Genomic DNA, 17,423 nt, shown 5'->3' with positions numbered 1-17,423 from the left:
AGCTTGAACCCATTGTCATCCTATGGGTTTGGAAACTAGAAACAAATGTTGCATATTCTCATGGAAGCTTGCCTATCAAGTTGAATATCAATTGCGTATCCTTCTTATCAATGCCACAATCTTTGAGATGTGCCCTCAACTCATTTGCCTTAGTGACATAATCTTGTATAGTATCAAATTTCTTGGGATCCAACATGGTGAGATCACTATCAATTTGATATCCCCTAATCTCAACAACTTGACCATATAAGTCTTGAAACTTTTGCCAAGCATCCTTGATTAGAGTGCACTTCTCAATATGAAAAATGAGATCCTTTGATACATACTTTCTTAAGGTACCAATTGCCATGATATTTTTAGTGAGCCAATCCAAGTGACCAATTGGATCAACAGGAGAAACAATAGTTCCATCAATGTAATGAGTTAGTCCTTTTCCATAAGTTTACTCCATGCATCAATTTTCCAAGTAGCATAATTATGAGGAGTTAAGAGAGGAAACTTAGAAGAACCCATAGCAGCAAAAAGGAAGGAACACAAGAGCAAAAAAGCATAAGAGACACCCCCCCAAATTCACTCAATCAAAGTACCCCCCCAAAAAATGATGATTTTGACACTTTATATGTAGTGCGTGTACAATAGGCCACTTGCAAACAATGGCAAGGTGGAATTCTGATTTTGTTTTACAACTGCCCCAATAGGCTGAGAACTTCAAAGCAAAATATCAGAAAGATAGAACTATGCAATACAAATGCCAAATTGGCCAAATAAGACCATATGATGAAAATACAATTTCTACCCACAATCGCTGCAAAATGATAGCATATTTTGAGAGTAGAGAAAAATAATGCACTTTAAGAAAAAAAAAGGCACCTGAAAAGGAGTTCGTATGAGCCCGAATGGAGACCTAGAAGTTGCAGAAACGAGGATTAGACAGGTACAGTCACCAAAAATTGAGAATTCTAAAAAAACTATCCATCAAAATTAGAAAATAATTCCACCACATGAAAGTACACAAAATTCTAGCCCATTTCAAAAAAAAATTCACCAAAAAAGGAGCAAAAATGAGCAAGATATGGCCATTTGAAGTTGAACTACAAAATAAAAAAGCTCAATGAGAGGGGCCTGCAAAATTTTTGAAAAAATGATGATGTCAGCAGACTGCGTGGTTAAATTTGACAGCCGTATGACCATCGCCCAAACTTCACGGCTGATTGGGCACTGACGTGGTGCTGACTGTGCAAGTAATTTGGTAGGTGATGTGGCAGCCAACTAGGTTGCTGACATGGCAAGGTGATTTGGCAGCCAACTGGACTGCTGACGTGGTGCTGCTGATGTGGCAGGGTGATTTGGCAGCCAATTGGACTGCTGATGTGGCATTGACTGTGCGCTGCTGACTGGGCAGAAGGTACGGATCCCAAAAATAATTTCCAAATTTTTATTTTTTAATTTTTTTAAAAAAAAATTTCAAATTGGAAAATAATTTTCAGAATTTTTTTTTTTGAAAAAAAATCCAAAAATTCCGTACTGTATTGCCCAAATTGAGCAGAAAATTTCCTTCACACCCAAAAATCGATTTTCGCCAAAACAGGTCGAATTTATACTCGATTTTTATGGAAATGGCCTCCCGGATGCAATGGTGAGGTCGAAAATGCTCTAAGATGCCTCCAAAAAATGCAGTCCCTCAGATCCGAAAATAGAAGCCTTCCACGATGTCTCCAAAAACCAATCAATGAAGCCCCAATGGCTCTGATACCAAGTGAGATTTTTCTAAGATCAATAGCTCAATGAAAAGTACAATAGAGAGACAAAATATAGGATAAGAATAAATTGTATTCTCATCAATAGATAAATGATCAATTGTTCAATTACATACAATGTAGATAAGCCTGCTTATATAGGCAAGGCTAGGGATATGTGAGCACACAAACATGACATGTGGCTCAATAAGAAACAAGGGTAGGTAGGAAATAGGTGTGGGTAGGTAGGAGAAACAATATAATAGTCCACATGAGGTGGATCACCCACGGAATGTCCTTTTATAAATAAATATTTATATATGTAATCAACAATATGAATATAAACAACAAAAATATATGATATAAAACATTGCAATCGTGGAATATGATTTGATAAAATTTCTAAAATGTTCAATTAACCCTACAAAACTCCTTGTATTCAGTTCATTATTTTGTATTCTCTATATTTGGTGACTGCCCTTTTGTAAATTTAAATGAATATTTGCATATGTAATCAACAATATGAATATAAACAACAAAAATCGACAATATGAATATAAACAACAATGTGTTTGGTGCGAGAGCACCCTCACGTTTGCAATGGTCAAATTTTGTTCATCGTTTGCACAAACCGACATCACGAGCGCATCCAAGTGGGCAGGTTTACGCTAGGCATGCCCCTATCATGCATCCCAAAGCACCGGAATGTCGAGAGTCATACCGTACCAATGCGATCTCCCAAGTGCCCCGAGTCCAAAAAAATGTCAAAAATTGACATATTGTTTCTTCAAATCCAGAACACATATGGTCGATCCGTTTGGTCTCGTGGGGTCGCGTGAGGCTCCTCTACAATGTCCTCTCTCAGTTTTTTATGATTTACAGCCATTTTCAATTGGTAGCATTTTTTCGCCTCCTCCAAAAACTGTCAGTTGCATGCAATGCAAAGTTGCAAGATTTGATAGAATTGATTCGGTTCGTCGTGTGCACAAACCGACATCGCGAGCACATCTGGGTGGACAGGTTTACGCTAGGCATGCCCCTGTCATAGATCCCAAAGCGTTAGAACGTCGAGAGTCATACCGTACCGATGCGATCTCTCAAGTGCCCCGAGTCCAAAAAATTGTCAAATTTTGACGGACTATTTCTTCCAATCCAGGACACATATGGTCAATCCATTTGAACCCATGGGGTCGTGTGAGACTCCTCTACAATGTCCTCTCTCCATTTTTGATGACTCAGAGCCATTTTCAATTGGTAGCATTTTTTTGCCTACTAAAAAAACCATTAGTTGCATGCAATGCAAAGTTGCAAGATTGTCTAGAATTGATTCGGTTCGTCGTGTGCACAAACCGACATCGCGAGCACATTCGGGTGGGCAGGTTTATGCTAGGTATGCCCCTGTTGTGCATCCCAAAATGTTAGAACGCCGAGAGTCATACCGTACCGGTGCGATCTCTAAAGTGCCCTGAGTCCAAAAAATTGTCAAAATTTGACGGACTGTTTCTTCAAATCCAGGACACATATGGTCAATCCATTTGATCCCGTGGGGTCACGTGAGGCTCCTCTACAATGTCCTCTCTCAGTTTTTGATGACTTGGAGCCATTTTCAATTGGTAGTATTTTTTTCGCCTGCTCCAAAAACTTTTCGTTGCATGAAATGCAAAGTTGCAAGATTGGCTAGAATTGATTCGGTTCGTCATGTGCATAAAATGACATCGTGAGCACGTTCGGGTGGGCAGCTTTATGCTAGGCATGCCCTTGTCGTGCATCCCAAAGCATCGGAACGTCGAGTGTCATACCGTACCGGTGCGATCTCTCAAGTGCCCCGAGTCCAAAAAATTGTCAAAATTTGACGGACTATTTCTTCCAATCTAGGACACATATGGTCGATCCGTTTAAACTTGTGGGGTCACATGAGGCTCCTCTATAATGTCCTCTCTTTGTTTTTGACGAATCGAAGCCATTTTCAACTGGTAGCATTTTTTCGCCTGCTGCAAAAGTCCTCAGTTGCATGCAATGCAAAGTTGCAAGATTGGCTATAATTGATTCGGTTTGTCATGTGCACAAACCGACGTCACGAGCACGTCCAGGTGGGCAAATTTATGATAGGCATGCCCTTGTCATGCATCCCAAAGCACCGGAACGTCAAGTGTCATACCCTACCGACGCAATGTAGAAGTTGCTTGACAACTTTTTTGACAATTTTTTTGACAACAATGACAATTTTTGCTCAAATTGTATCTAGTCTCAATCTATGAACCCTATGACCTGATAATGACTCAAATAATTCTCCATGATTATACAAGAATCAAGAATGCTCATGATTGACAAGGGACACATCACATATACTCAAAACATAGTCACAAAACATTGACACACAAAATAGTCACATATTATTAAAAAAGTTGCCTCTAAATATGGTCAAATCAGCTCTTGGCTATTTGATTATACAAAAAAATGTCTTACAAGTCATCTCATGGGCTTTTATACAAAATTTGGCATTACAATATGTGCGATTCAACTCATCGCCATTTTAATATACAAATCATCTCATGGGCTTTTATACAAAATTTGGCATTATAATATGTGCGATTCAGCTCATCGCCATTTTAATGTATAAAATTTGGCATGTACATATGTACAAATCAGCTCATTGCCATTTAAACATACAAAATTATGCCCCTAAACATGTAAAAATCAGCTCATGGGCATTTATATATACAAAAAATGAATATAGAACAATTCGTCGATGATTTATACAAAATTCTCAAAATCATTCTACTCTGAACCATAGAATCAATCAAGTGAGCCTTCAAGATTGGCTCTAACTATTATTGTGTCAAGTATTGCCTCGTGGTCAGATTCACAAACTTTCCATAAAATCTTGTTATGAGGTCTACCGCAATACTTCATCAAATGAATATTTGTTGCAACAACAAGGTTAGATAAATGAAGAATATGTTTGTGTGTTTCAAAGTCCTCGAACAACCAAACATCAGAATTCTTGATAGGGTATCTTCGAAGCCATGTTCCTGTCAGGACAACAGACCCTATTGGGTACTCAATACCCTCTCTATCAATGATTGTGGTTGTCAATTTTCTTTTAGGCTCAACACAACGACACAAATAGTAATTTGTTCCTTCTTCATTGTTCTCTTCTGCAACAACTGCATACACATGACCTACATTTTATAAAGTGTTAATTAATACCCAAAATAAAGTATGATGTACAACAAAATGAACCAAAAAGAATACTTGCAAAAAAATTAACTGAAAAAATCACCTGAATCCACTAGGTCGGATACATGGTCAAAATCCACTGATGTTTCCATCTGGCTCAATTGTAGTGCTTTGGGAATTTGATATGAATCAATGGGAACCAACTGTCTACAAGACCATTTGTCAACCCACTCTTGTGATTCACATTCTTCCCACAAACAATACATGCATGAAGAGAAAAAACATACCATCTGTCTCGTATAAATTACCAGTGAACTTGATTTTGAACTCATAAATGAGTGCATGTCACTCGATCCTGCAACTGTGCAACAATCTAGATTGTTTTCAATGTTAGATTTAGTGATCAACCAAAAATATCTACGAACCAATGACGCACCTGGATTACCTGGACCCATCGTAGGCTTACACCATCACACAATTGTTTCTGTATCTATCAACTTAGCACCACCTTCGTACTTCAATTCTTCCCTAGCTAGGGCTCTTTTCACACATGCTCTGCCTTACCATGTCCAGCCTCAGTGAAATTCAAAAAATGTTGTACACCGCTTGTCACATGCATCCTTGTCAACCAATAAAACGTCCTTGCATTCTTGAATTGTGCGGTGCAATTTTCTGACCATATTAAGTGTTAGTTGTATCGTATGTTCCTTTACCTTAAACTATCATAGAAAACTTTAAAGAATCCTTGTACAAACTCCGATGAATTAGTACAATCATCACTTATGTAGAAGTGATACTCTCTTACAACCTTTCTATCCTCCTCTGTGCTATCATCTACATGCATGAATGCTATGTGTACAAAAATAGAAACTTGTGTAGAGTGATAATACATGGATTGCATTTCATTTTGAGGTTGTAGTGTATAATTTTCAGCGAAATCAACGATAGAGACAATGGTGTCAAGAGGAAATGTGTCCTTACATAACTTGAATTTCTCATCTAACCATCGAGCTCTATGTGTATGTATTATGTACCTACTATTAGACCATAAAATGTTGACAAGCCCAACGATATTCTTTTTTCCCATTCTGGATTGACAAGTAGCGCGTACGCGCTACTAAGCCTAAAAAATGTTATCGTGAGGTAATGAATAATGGGAATAGTACCCCGTACGTGCTTATGAGTAATAAGTACCGTGTACGTGCTCCTTTTCCTTAAAAAAGTAATGGTAGGGCAGTGAACTAATAGTTTTAGTACCTTATACGCACTATTGGTAGTAGAAAAGATGTGAATGAAAAGGGAGAGAGAGAGAGAGAGAGAGAGAGAGAGAGAGAGAGAGAGAGAGAGAGAGAGAGAGAGAGAGAGAGAGAGAGAGAGAGAGAGAGAGAGAGAGGGGGGGGGGGGAGAGTAGGGGGGAGGGAGAGAGGAGGGAGGACGGTGGGAGAGAAGAAGGGGTATGGAGGAAGGAAGATGGGAGAGGGAGAGGGAGAGGGAGAGAGAGAGGGAAGGAGGGAGAGGGAGAGAGAGAAAGAGGGGGGAGCGAAGATGAGAGAGGGATATAGGTAGAGGGAGGGAGAGAGGGAGAGAGGTAGAGGGAGTGAGAGAGGGAGAGAAGATGGGGGGTGGGAGAGAAGAAGGGGTATGGAGGAAGGGAGAGGGAGAGTAGGGGGAGGGAGGGAGAGAGAGAGAGAGAGAGAGAGAGAGAGAGAGAGAGGGGGGGGGGGAAAGGGAGAGGTAGAGGGAGGGAGAGATGGAGAGAAGAGGGGGGAGGGAAGGGAGAGAGAGGGAGAGAGGTAGAGGGAGGGAGATAGAGAGAGAAGAGGGGGGTGGGAGAGAAGAAGGGGTATGGAGGAAGGGAGAGGGAGAGTAGGGGGGAGGGAGGGAGAGGAGATGAGAGAGGGAGAGGGAGAGAGGGGGGAGGGAGAGGCAGGGAGAGGAGAGGGGAGAGGGAGAGAGGGAGAGGAGAGGGTAGAGGGAGAGAGGGAGAGAAGAGGTGGGGTGGGAGAGAAGAAGGGGTATGGAGGAAGGGAGAGGGAGAGTAGGGGGAGAGAGAGAGAGAGAGAGAGAGAGAGAGAGAGAGAGAGAGAGAGAGAGAGAGAGAGAGAGAGAGAGAGAGAGAGAGAGAGAGAGAGAAGAGGGGGGAGGGTGGGAGAGAAGAAGGGGTATGGAGGAAGGGAGAGGGAGAGTAGGGGGAGGGAGGGAGAGGAGAGGGAGAGAGAGAGAGAGAGCGGGGGAGGGAGAGGGAGAGGGAGGGAGAGGAGAGAGGTAGAGGGAGGGAGAGAGGGAGAGAAGAGGGGGGAGGGAAGGTGGAGAGAGGGAGAGAGGGAGAGGGAGGGAGAGAAAGAGAGAAGAGGGGGGGTGGGAGAAAAGAAGGGGTATGGAGGAAGGGAGAGGGAGAGAGGGAAGGAGGGAGAGGGAGAGAGAGGAAAAGAGGGAGAGAGAGAGAGGGAGAGGGGGGAGAGGGTTATAAGACTGATCTCGATTGTGACTATAGGAATTACATACTTGATTTCTTTCATGGGAATGTACCGTTCCAAGCTGTTTAACAAGTGATGATCATCATATACTACCACTGCCATGCATACAACAAACTTTAATTTCTTTAGGTGACAGGCATTGTGTAACAACATGGGAACTCTCGCATACTCACCACTATCATTCTACATGACATCATTTGTGTTACTCTCCCTCTTTCTCTTCCTACCTGTTGTTTCCTTCTGAAAAACATATTGCAGGTACTTTGACTCATCATGTTGCTTTGTTGACACTATTTTCCACATCTACTCTGCTCATTAAAAACACATTCGAGAAGAATATTGCTACAGGTTTCCTTGTTTGTCACGGTAATACACCCGTGGTTCAATTTCAAACCCTATTCCTCCTATTCAATATACACACACAAATCCATCAGTCAATTTTATTAAGAGAGCATACATGATAAAAATCAAAGAGGAAGTTGCATACAAGAAATAAATTCATTTACTTCTATAGAAGTGCAGACACAGTTGCAATGGGGTATGGAGGGAGGGAGGGAGAGAAGAAGAGAAAGAGGGATGGGGTATGGAGAGAGAGAGAGAGAGAGAGGCACCTTGTATGCATTTGAGAGGGGGAGACAATACACTTACATGTGTATATATATGATTAATATATTATATATATACATATATTATATGTATATAAACATATTATATATACAATATCATATTACACAAATTATATATATATACATATATTATATGTATATAAACATATTATATATACAATATCATATTATACACATTATATATTACATATATTATATGTATATACACATGTTATATATAGAATATCATATTATACAGTAGCACGTACACACTATTTATAGTAAAGTTAGCGTGTACGCGCTGTTTATAGGGAAACAAGCACGTACGTGTTGCTTACACTATAAGTACCCCATACGCGCTTTTTAAACCATAAGTACCCATATGCGCTTTTGACTGTTTAGGCTTGGAAATAGGCCTAGATGACAAAGCTACAGTTTGGAAGTTTGATTTCCCTCCATTTCTCTCATTTTTTATGTGTTTTATTTTGTCAACTTGGTTTATCGACTTTGTCATCATCAGGTTTACACTTGAACAAGTGGGCATTTCCAAAATTGCCACCATATTTTTACCCATCTTCTGAGCTTTCTAACCATATAATTTTTTTTCAATTTGAACAACAATAACATATTATTATTGAATTTCTTTTATCAGTGTCTCCATAGTTCTCACAGACATAGGTGCACCATTTTTTGAATAAATTTTGATATACTTATCCAAATTTTAAAAACTTTATATATTATTGTAGTGCACTTGATTATTTACAATTTTTTTTTTTTTTTTTTTAAATTGTATTTTCGAATTGTTTGGTGTAACTTATGCTTCGCACATGAACATTTACCTAATTTTTAGGATGTGCTCGATTGGAAAAATCATAAAAAACACATACTCAACAAAAAATTACAAAAAATACACATCTTCTAGTGCTCACTCTTAAATATCTTTCTGCCAAAGGATTTGTCAAAATACTAAATCTAACTATGACTTTTTTGATGCGCACATCAGACACTATGTTATGTTTTTCAGAAAAAATCAGGGTCAGTTTTTCGTGCGCGAAGGATTTGACCCCCTTAATCTTATCCAATTTTCAAAATTTTTAGTAGTTTGGAAACCAGATTCAGAGTACTACAATATTTGTTCTTTGATTATCTTCATATCTTGAGTGGATGATTTTCAAATTTTGCCTCCAAGTTCAGGTTCACCCGATTTCAGAAAAAAAGTGTCCATTTATACCTCCTTTTTGACCACCAACTTTGTGCACTTACCCGTATATACTCAAAAAATACGAGTGGGGGGGAGGGGTGTGAATCAGTATAGACAAAAACTTCCTTAAACCACTTTGACTGCAAAGACTACACTAACTGGTAAACAACATCACCGATCTAAATCAAGGCACTACCAGTAAAACACAGTAAGACGAAACACATAAACCGGTAACACTTAGATCTTCACACAACCTAATATCTCATTTCCACTTCACCCATATACTTAGACAAGTAATACAACATTAGAAATATAATGACTACTGGATCAACATGCTTTACCACTTAACACAAAACACTAAGACATCACATGAAAAAACATCACACATAACACACTGATTTTTCACATGGAAACCCAACTGGGAAAAACCACGGTGGGGATGAATACCCACAAGTTGTTCTTGAACTCTTCTGAAGTCCACTATGTTAGGAGCCTAGTCTGGTTAAGGACTTTACAATAGGTTCTGCTAGGAACCGATCCTGCAAGGGATCACCCGGTTAAGGGATGGCTAAATACATACCCGGTTAAAGGTTACCTTGTCAGAGGATTTTGAGAACTCAATGATTTTGAGTCACCCTGTTAAAGGATTTATAAAAAGCTTGTTAAAGCCACCCGGTAAAGGGATTTTCGAACCGCTGAAATGGTTTGAAGTCAACAGGTAATACACTGATTTGATAACAACACTCAATGCCAAGACATATCCACTTTAGTTCCTTCACATCTGTAATCACACTCTGCAAATCTCAACTCACTGCACCGGTCTAACAAGAATCAAGTATCTCTTCACTTAGATACACACATAACATTTGCCAACAACTTCACAATGTAAATCATCATCGACCTTATAGGAAATAGATAGGTCGGTAGCATAAACCCTAAACCCTAAACATTTAGGTTATCAATATAGTCGGTTCAATCTTGATCGTTCAAACACATTGCATACAATAAAACAATCTTGAACAAATCTCAAGACGTTCTCCATCGTTCGTTCTTTGCCACTTCTGGAAGCAAATAACCCATCATGCACTCTCCACCATTTACTGAGACTTCGCACATTCTCGAGGTAGATAGGATCAATCTTCTTCATGCAAGATCCTCAAGGAAATCCTTCACGTGCATAAGGTTGATGTGGCAACATGATCTGATCTTCATTTTAATGCTAACTCATCATAGAATATCGTCGGTCGAATTACACAGACTTGAAATGCATCAACCAGAAATCCTGAAGCTGAGACTACCAACTGGTAGTCATATCAAATGAAACCCCGATACAAAACTTTGCATATACCGGTTCATACCATCATACTGGTTCACACTTCAACATACCGCTTCACTTGAACCAACATACTGGTTCACTTTTTCACATATACCGGTTCACATCATCATACCGGTTCTCTTGCTAGTTTTCTTACTTCAGTATACCGGTTCATACTTCAACATATTGACATCAATGAGAATATACAATATCATCATGTCATCAAACTCTGCACATATGCCAACAGTTTCCTCTAAGGTTAAACCCATTTAGCTTGCCACCCCATTTGCAAAACCTTCACAAGTGTTGTGCCTTTTGAATCATTTATTATATAGAGTCACTGAAGCTCATAAGTTGATAAGTAGGAGATATTTTTCATAGAAAGTCAAATTATGATATTGCTAATTATGATTCAATTGTGTAATTTATGAGTCAAACTCATTGACTTATGTTTCATGAGTTGTGCCTCACAATAAGCCATCTCTCATGAGAATGAATGGTATGCTTAGCACTCATTGCATCTAGGTGATACTCACAGAGGTGAAATATTGGGCCTTCTTGAAAGGTTGCTCATTCCAGTACTACTCCGTTTTCTCCAAGATTAAGCCTACTTAAGCTGGGGTCCCATGGGAGGGGTTTAGGCTCTATTTTGAAGGAAGAAATGGTCCCATGAGCAATTTTTTTTTCCTCTACAAGATTATTTAGAATCTTTCCCCCCAAAAAAGGAGCCCCTACTTTTTAGGAAGCAAATAAAAAAAGGGTGGTGCTAGAAATTGCCCCACTAGCTTAGGAACTTTGTTTGCCACTTGTCAATAATTTGCACATTCCATTTCTCACCAAAATCAAATGAAGAGGGAAAATGACATTTATTTAATTAATTTTATCTTTTTTGTGCTCAAACTTCCTTAAATTTAGTAGTTCAAATTTTAAGCTGGTTTGCACAACAACATTCATGGGACCGCCATATTTAAAAATTTTCTAAAAATTCTCAGCAGCCTTAGCTCTATTTTTAAGCAAGCCCCCCTCCATGGGACCCAACCTTAGTTTGCAAGGTGTTCAGAAGTGTTGTGTCTTATGAACCATTCATTATAGAGCCCCTTGAGCTCATCAATTTTTTCATTTCAAGCCAAATTATGATATAAATCAAAATCATTGAGTCATCATTCATGAATAATGATACACAAGAACCGATCTCTCATAATTAAGAGGTGTAAATGTCAAGGTTTTGGAATGATTTGTTGGCATCTTTAATTTGGAAAGTTTTAGTGCCTATTCACTTTCCGATGATAGAGTCTAGGTTTGATCCCTGTTGCATTTATCTGAGACCTCGACATTGAAGATTGAAATCTTGCAACCTACTGATTTTCTTCCAAAACTATTTGATAGAAAGTTTTTCAGGAGATATAGTAGTATGGTTGTCCAGTTTCTTTGTAGTATGGTTGTCCTTACGACTATCAAATGGTCAAAAATGATCTGGGAAAATGTTTCAGATATCAAGATTCTAGAGCAACCCATATGATGTTTTGAGCCCAAATGCAACAACTTCTAGTTTTGTGGCAGTTTGAGAGGTTCTTGATTAAAAATGAATTTATTTTTTGGTCGGATAGCCAAAGGCCCAACTCCCATATGGGGTTGTAAGATTTAATTCTTCCAAATTGGCGAGAGACTAAATTATAGGCTTCAATGTGATTAATGTTAAATCTTTGCAGTGTTTATGGCCTCCAGTTTGAGTTCACTTATATTGTCATTATACATTTCCCACGTTAGATATTTGGGTCCAGCTCAATAGTCATTGAATTGCCTTTCCATGTTACATTTGGGTCCAACCCAATAACATAATTAATTGCTTCCCATGTTACATTTGGGTCCAACACAATAAAAAATTTAATTAAGATAATACACATGAATTTTAATTGTCAATTGACAACATTAAAATTTGATAATCAGGTATCCGAACTAGCTAACATTTTCAACACAAGAGATGAATGAAGTTGTAGCTCCATTGTTCTATGTAATCAAAATAGATCCGAATGAGTCCAATGTAGTGAATATAGAATTTGACACATAATTTTTCTTTGTTGAGTTGCTAAATGACTTTCGAGATCACTTTTGTCAACAATTGGATAATAGTGTCGTGGACATACATTCTACAATTGCAAATTTGACCACACTCCTTAAGAGACATGATGAAGACTTGTAGCTTAAAGATTCATTATATAACCACTAGCCAACAAGCGACGTCTTATCATAATGTTGAAGTGTTGTGCTATGCCATTTTTCATAAGAAGTCGCTTGTTGGCTGGTGGTTTTATAATGAATCTTAAGCTACTTCAACATTATCCATACGTGGATACCAATCACTTATTGAAATTAGCAGAAGAGTTAAAAAGAAGATCAATAGAGCAGTGGAAGTTGTATTCAGATTTTTAAATAGATTGCCTCTTGTTTTCTTATTTGCAGCAAAGTTTTGTGGGTGTTGGATGCAATTATATGAGTTCTATTAGAAAATTTGTTCAAAGCCTTGAGATGGCCTTTTCCCTCCATGTTTAGATTTGCAGTGAAGTGTGGAAACTTGTAGCAGTCTACAACAATATATTGACGATCAATAAAGTTGCTTAAAATTTTGATAAGGCTTCATGCAAGCCATTAAATATCAGTGATTTATATTGCTTAACTATGTTGGAGGTCACATACTATCAAACCATTGTGCAAGAAAACTTTGAAAATTAAGTTCAACACGTAGCTTCATTTCAACAGTTCTTGGTGCATTGGTTGAGAAGTGTCAACATTTGCAAAAGCTCCGCATTATAAAGAAATAGAATTTGCACGCTGAACACCAATATGGTGGGGGCAAAATTTTAATATTGGTATAAGCATAATCTCTCTATTGATAGCAATGGTAGTGAAGACAATTCTATTAGAGGAAGCAAAATGTCAAATGTTGGTACTTTTAGTTCCGTTCTAATGGTCTTCTCTCATTTATGGAGGCATGGAACATGGTACAGATGATTCGAGTAGCATTGATTTGAATTTTACAAGCAACATGTAGCCAATATCATTTTCACAAAAATATGGAAAAATGATGAGGGTTCTTAATGTTTTGGAGTGATGGTTGGTCATAGTTAAAGTAAATGATTGGGTATTCTTTGGCAACATGATGTGACTTCTCTATTGGAATGTATGCATGCAACTAAAGTTGATACTGTCTTCTCTCAACATGAGTTGCTTCATGTAGATATTCAAAATCAATATGATCTTCTCATGATTATTCTTCTTATCAATGGTATTGTGTAATGTCTCTTTTTTGGATATTAGTCCAAATCAATTAAATAATTAAGTTTTAAATTGTCAAAACATAATAACTTTACAGACAACTTAATTTAATTATTTATTAAAGCATATTTAAGTGACTTTATGTCAACATCAAATTATAAAATAAAGTCACTTTATTATTAAAGAAGAATTATAAGAGATAGGCAAAGGATAAGTGAAGAAGAGTCACAGGGATGTGCTATTTAAGTACACGAAGAGGCTCATTTTGGTATACTTGGTTTATGCTTGGTTATTGTTCTCTCTTGGAAAATTTTGGGAAGCTTGGGCTTTTCAGCAGGTTTGAGGACGCAAACCCTCGAGCTTGGAGGCAGTGGAAGAAATCCCATGGTCAGTTGGATATATCACTTAGGTGTCTCACTTTGTGCTTCAAATTCATATTGTTCGTAATTCCAATTTGATTGTAAATTACGTGGCTAAGATTGAATATTTCTGTTGTTTTTTCTACTGAAGATTTAATGGCAACATTCATATGATTTTTAGAGCTTGTTCTAAACTACAATTAAAGTTTTAAAATAGAAATTTGTCTACATAATATTGGATGTTTTGGAGATTAAATTCTTGCAGATTGTTCATGAAATTCTTGTGAAATAAATTTAGAGTAATCTAAATTAATATCCATAAGAGATATTATAGTGGAACTTGAGTTGGTTTTAATAGATGCATTGCTGAGAAATAATTATTAGGGTTGGCATCTTCTTGAGAGTTAATGTTGGTACTTTTCTTATTATTCGCATTTGATGAGTAAAATCATAAGTAAAATAGTTTGGCACTATTACCGTCGTGGCTTTGATTTATGGAGATGATTTATTTAAGTCAAACTCACGTTGAATAATATTTGTTTGTGGGTCCCAATTGAACATGTGGAACTGTTGGTGTGAAGATTAATTGAATATTTGGGACGAGTGTCGAATGTTTGGGGTGGAAATTTAAGTCCACATATATCATTGAAACCCGATTTATTATATTCTGAATATTTCTTCTGGCATCGGTTCAGAATTTCTATCGGCACCATGGGAATTTTGTTGTAATCCCGAGTATTATCGGCAACCATTGGGTGTGTTACTTTTGGCTCTATCTTTATTTAAGCAGACAAACCAAAGGATTGCATTGGTTTCAATCAAAGGTTGTGGTGAGAAGTATATGAAGAGAATTGCGGAAATTGTAGCTAGGAGCTAAAATAATTTCATGTAAACATTAATATTTTCAGTTGGTACTGCATATTCACAGCTAGGAGGAAATCACAGTTCTTAGGATTGGCAAATACCAACAATATTTAGCGTTGAGGTTGTTATTGAAGGGAGTTCGAACTAGAAAAGGATGTCTATTGTTTCCTCACCATACAATAGTTCGACTTCTCATGTTGACTATACAACAAGACATTCACAGTTGTTGCCATAGACAGTTGCAGTAGCGTGACCCTTCGGCGAATGCACAGAGATTGTAGTTTTGAGAAGTGCGACAGAAATTCATGGGATGAATATTGCCTAGTTTAAGCACCGTATGTTGCATTATCAATGAGGCATGGGACATGTGTTTTGTGGCAGGTTGTGGGCCACAAACACTAGCAAAGATCACAGTCAGCGTTTGGGTTAAGGTACAACGTCGACTAAGATATACCAGGTGTTGTGCGTTGTCATTTGTGTTTGAGTGAATTGATTATTTAGGAGAAGAGTTGTTTGGATAACCAGGTCTATCACATTTTGGTGAATTTGTGGAAGCTGTCAGAATCGCTGGTTGTCTTTTGGTCGCTTCAACTAGTACAAGAATAGAAGGAATCGGACATAGGCTACAGCGTCTCTTCATGAAAGGCGTTATCTCTTCAAGCTTCTTGTACAGGATTTAGTGGGAATCTGAATAGGCAAACAACTTAAATTCCTGGACATGACCATTGAGCTGCCGGGCACCTAGATGGGACATCTACAGGACATGAAAAGAAGGTTATGGTTACATGGAGTGCTTAGTGGCGCAAACAAGAATTAACTGAGTTGTTTTTCCTCTGAATGTGTGAAAATTGTTTTACAAAGAGTTTGCCTCCTTTTGGTGAAACTGTTAACGGCTCTGGAGCTTGAGACGACTATATTCATCCAGGTAGGGAGATTATTATAGGTAGGGGAGTTTGAGATGATCACACGAACTCTGGAGTGAATGTGTAGGCTTTATAATTTGATATTAGCCTGAGAATAGCGATTCCTCTACAAGTGTTACCAATCTGAAAGCAAAATCTATAACTGGCAATTTAGGTAGCTGGGCACGAATATTTATTGTTGGGCGTGGTTCTAATCATTATTGTTTGACCAACCAGTGAAGACGTTTTGGGTTGAGTCTAGCGAACTGGATCCATTCAATGCTGAGATCATAGACAAATCTGTTCGCTGTTGGTAACTGCACTAGTGTCACCACTGTAATTTGAACAAGTCACAGGGGTATCTCCAGGTTCTTTGATTTGGTCATTATACTTCATGTTATTATCTTCCAAAAATCAAGTCCGGAACTCACGTTTTCTTGACTATTTGTGAAAATTTTGGAATAGTTGCAATAGAAATTGTTCATAGATATCCAGTTGGTGCATTTTAAATTGAAACAATGATTAATTATTGATTGTACTCCATGTTAAGATGTAAGGTCTCCAAACACTCGAAATGTACCATGTATCAACAAAACCAAAGAACATTAGAAGGAAGAAATCAGAAGAAAGGGTTTTTGTAGGACAACTGTTTGACAAAATCTCTCACGATTGAATGGGGGGAAAATTGTAGCAAATACGGAGAGCCTATTACAGATGCCGAAATCACAACAACATTCAAAATAGTTGCAGAAAACTTTCATATTCACCGTTATGCCAACTATTTGTTAAAATGTCTGTGAATTGAAGTAAGACAGATTGGTGCAGTATTTAGTAGCAAACAGAGTTGGACATTAGTGTGTTATTTATTGTAGTACTCATCTGGGATAAAGTTTTGTTAGCCTATTGGAAGAAGATTCAGAGTTTTGATTTTCAGTTCGAACCATGATAACTGAAGATATTAAACATTTGGCAAGATCACTCTATGAAGCAAGTACTTAGCTCAGTGATCAATTTCAATCTAAGGATGATGTCATGAACATGCTTAAAAGGGTGGAAAACTGTTTGATCCTTGTTGAGCAGTTACCTTGGGATGCATTGCAATTAGCTCCGTCTCCTATAATGACTACCTTGAAATAACATAGGTGGTTAAGGCATTTGGATGATGAAATTAAGTTGGTGGTTACTTCTTTCTTATCTAGGATCATGAGGGTTATAACACTTTGAGTACCTTATGATGATGATACAATGAAAGAGGTTCTACAACTGACTGTGGAGAGTCTACATGGTTTATATAATGTCAAAGCCCCTACTTTTGGTAAGGGCTAAAATTTTAGAAATTATAGCAAGGACGAGGTCATTCAACCTAATGTTGGATCTTCAATCTTATAAGTTGATTCTTCAAATGTTTCATTGTTTCATTGTTGTAACCAGGAAACGTCATCGAGACAAGGTTAAGTTAGATATGTTCGACATCTTATCCATAATCCTAGATGAGAATGATGAAGTTTGTA

This window comes from Cryptomeria japonica, chromosome 4 (genome assembly GCF_030272615.1).
Source record: "Cryptomeria japonica chromosome 4, Sugi_1.0, whole genome shotgun sequence".
NCBI lineage: Eukaryota > Viridiplantae > Streptophyta > Pinopsida > Cupressales > Cupressaceae > Cryptomeria > Cryptomeria japonica.
Note: the sequence above shows the minus strand (reverse complement) of the source record.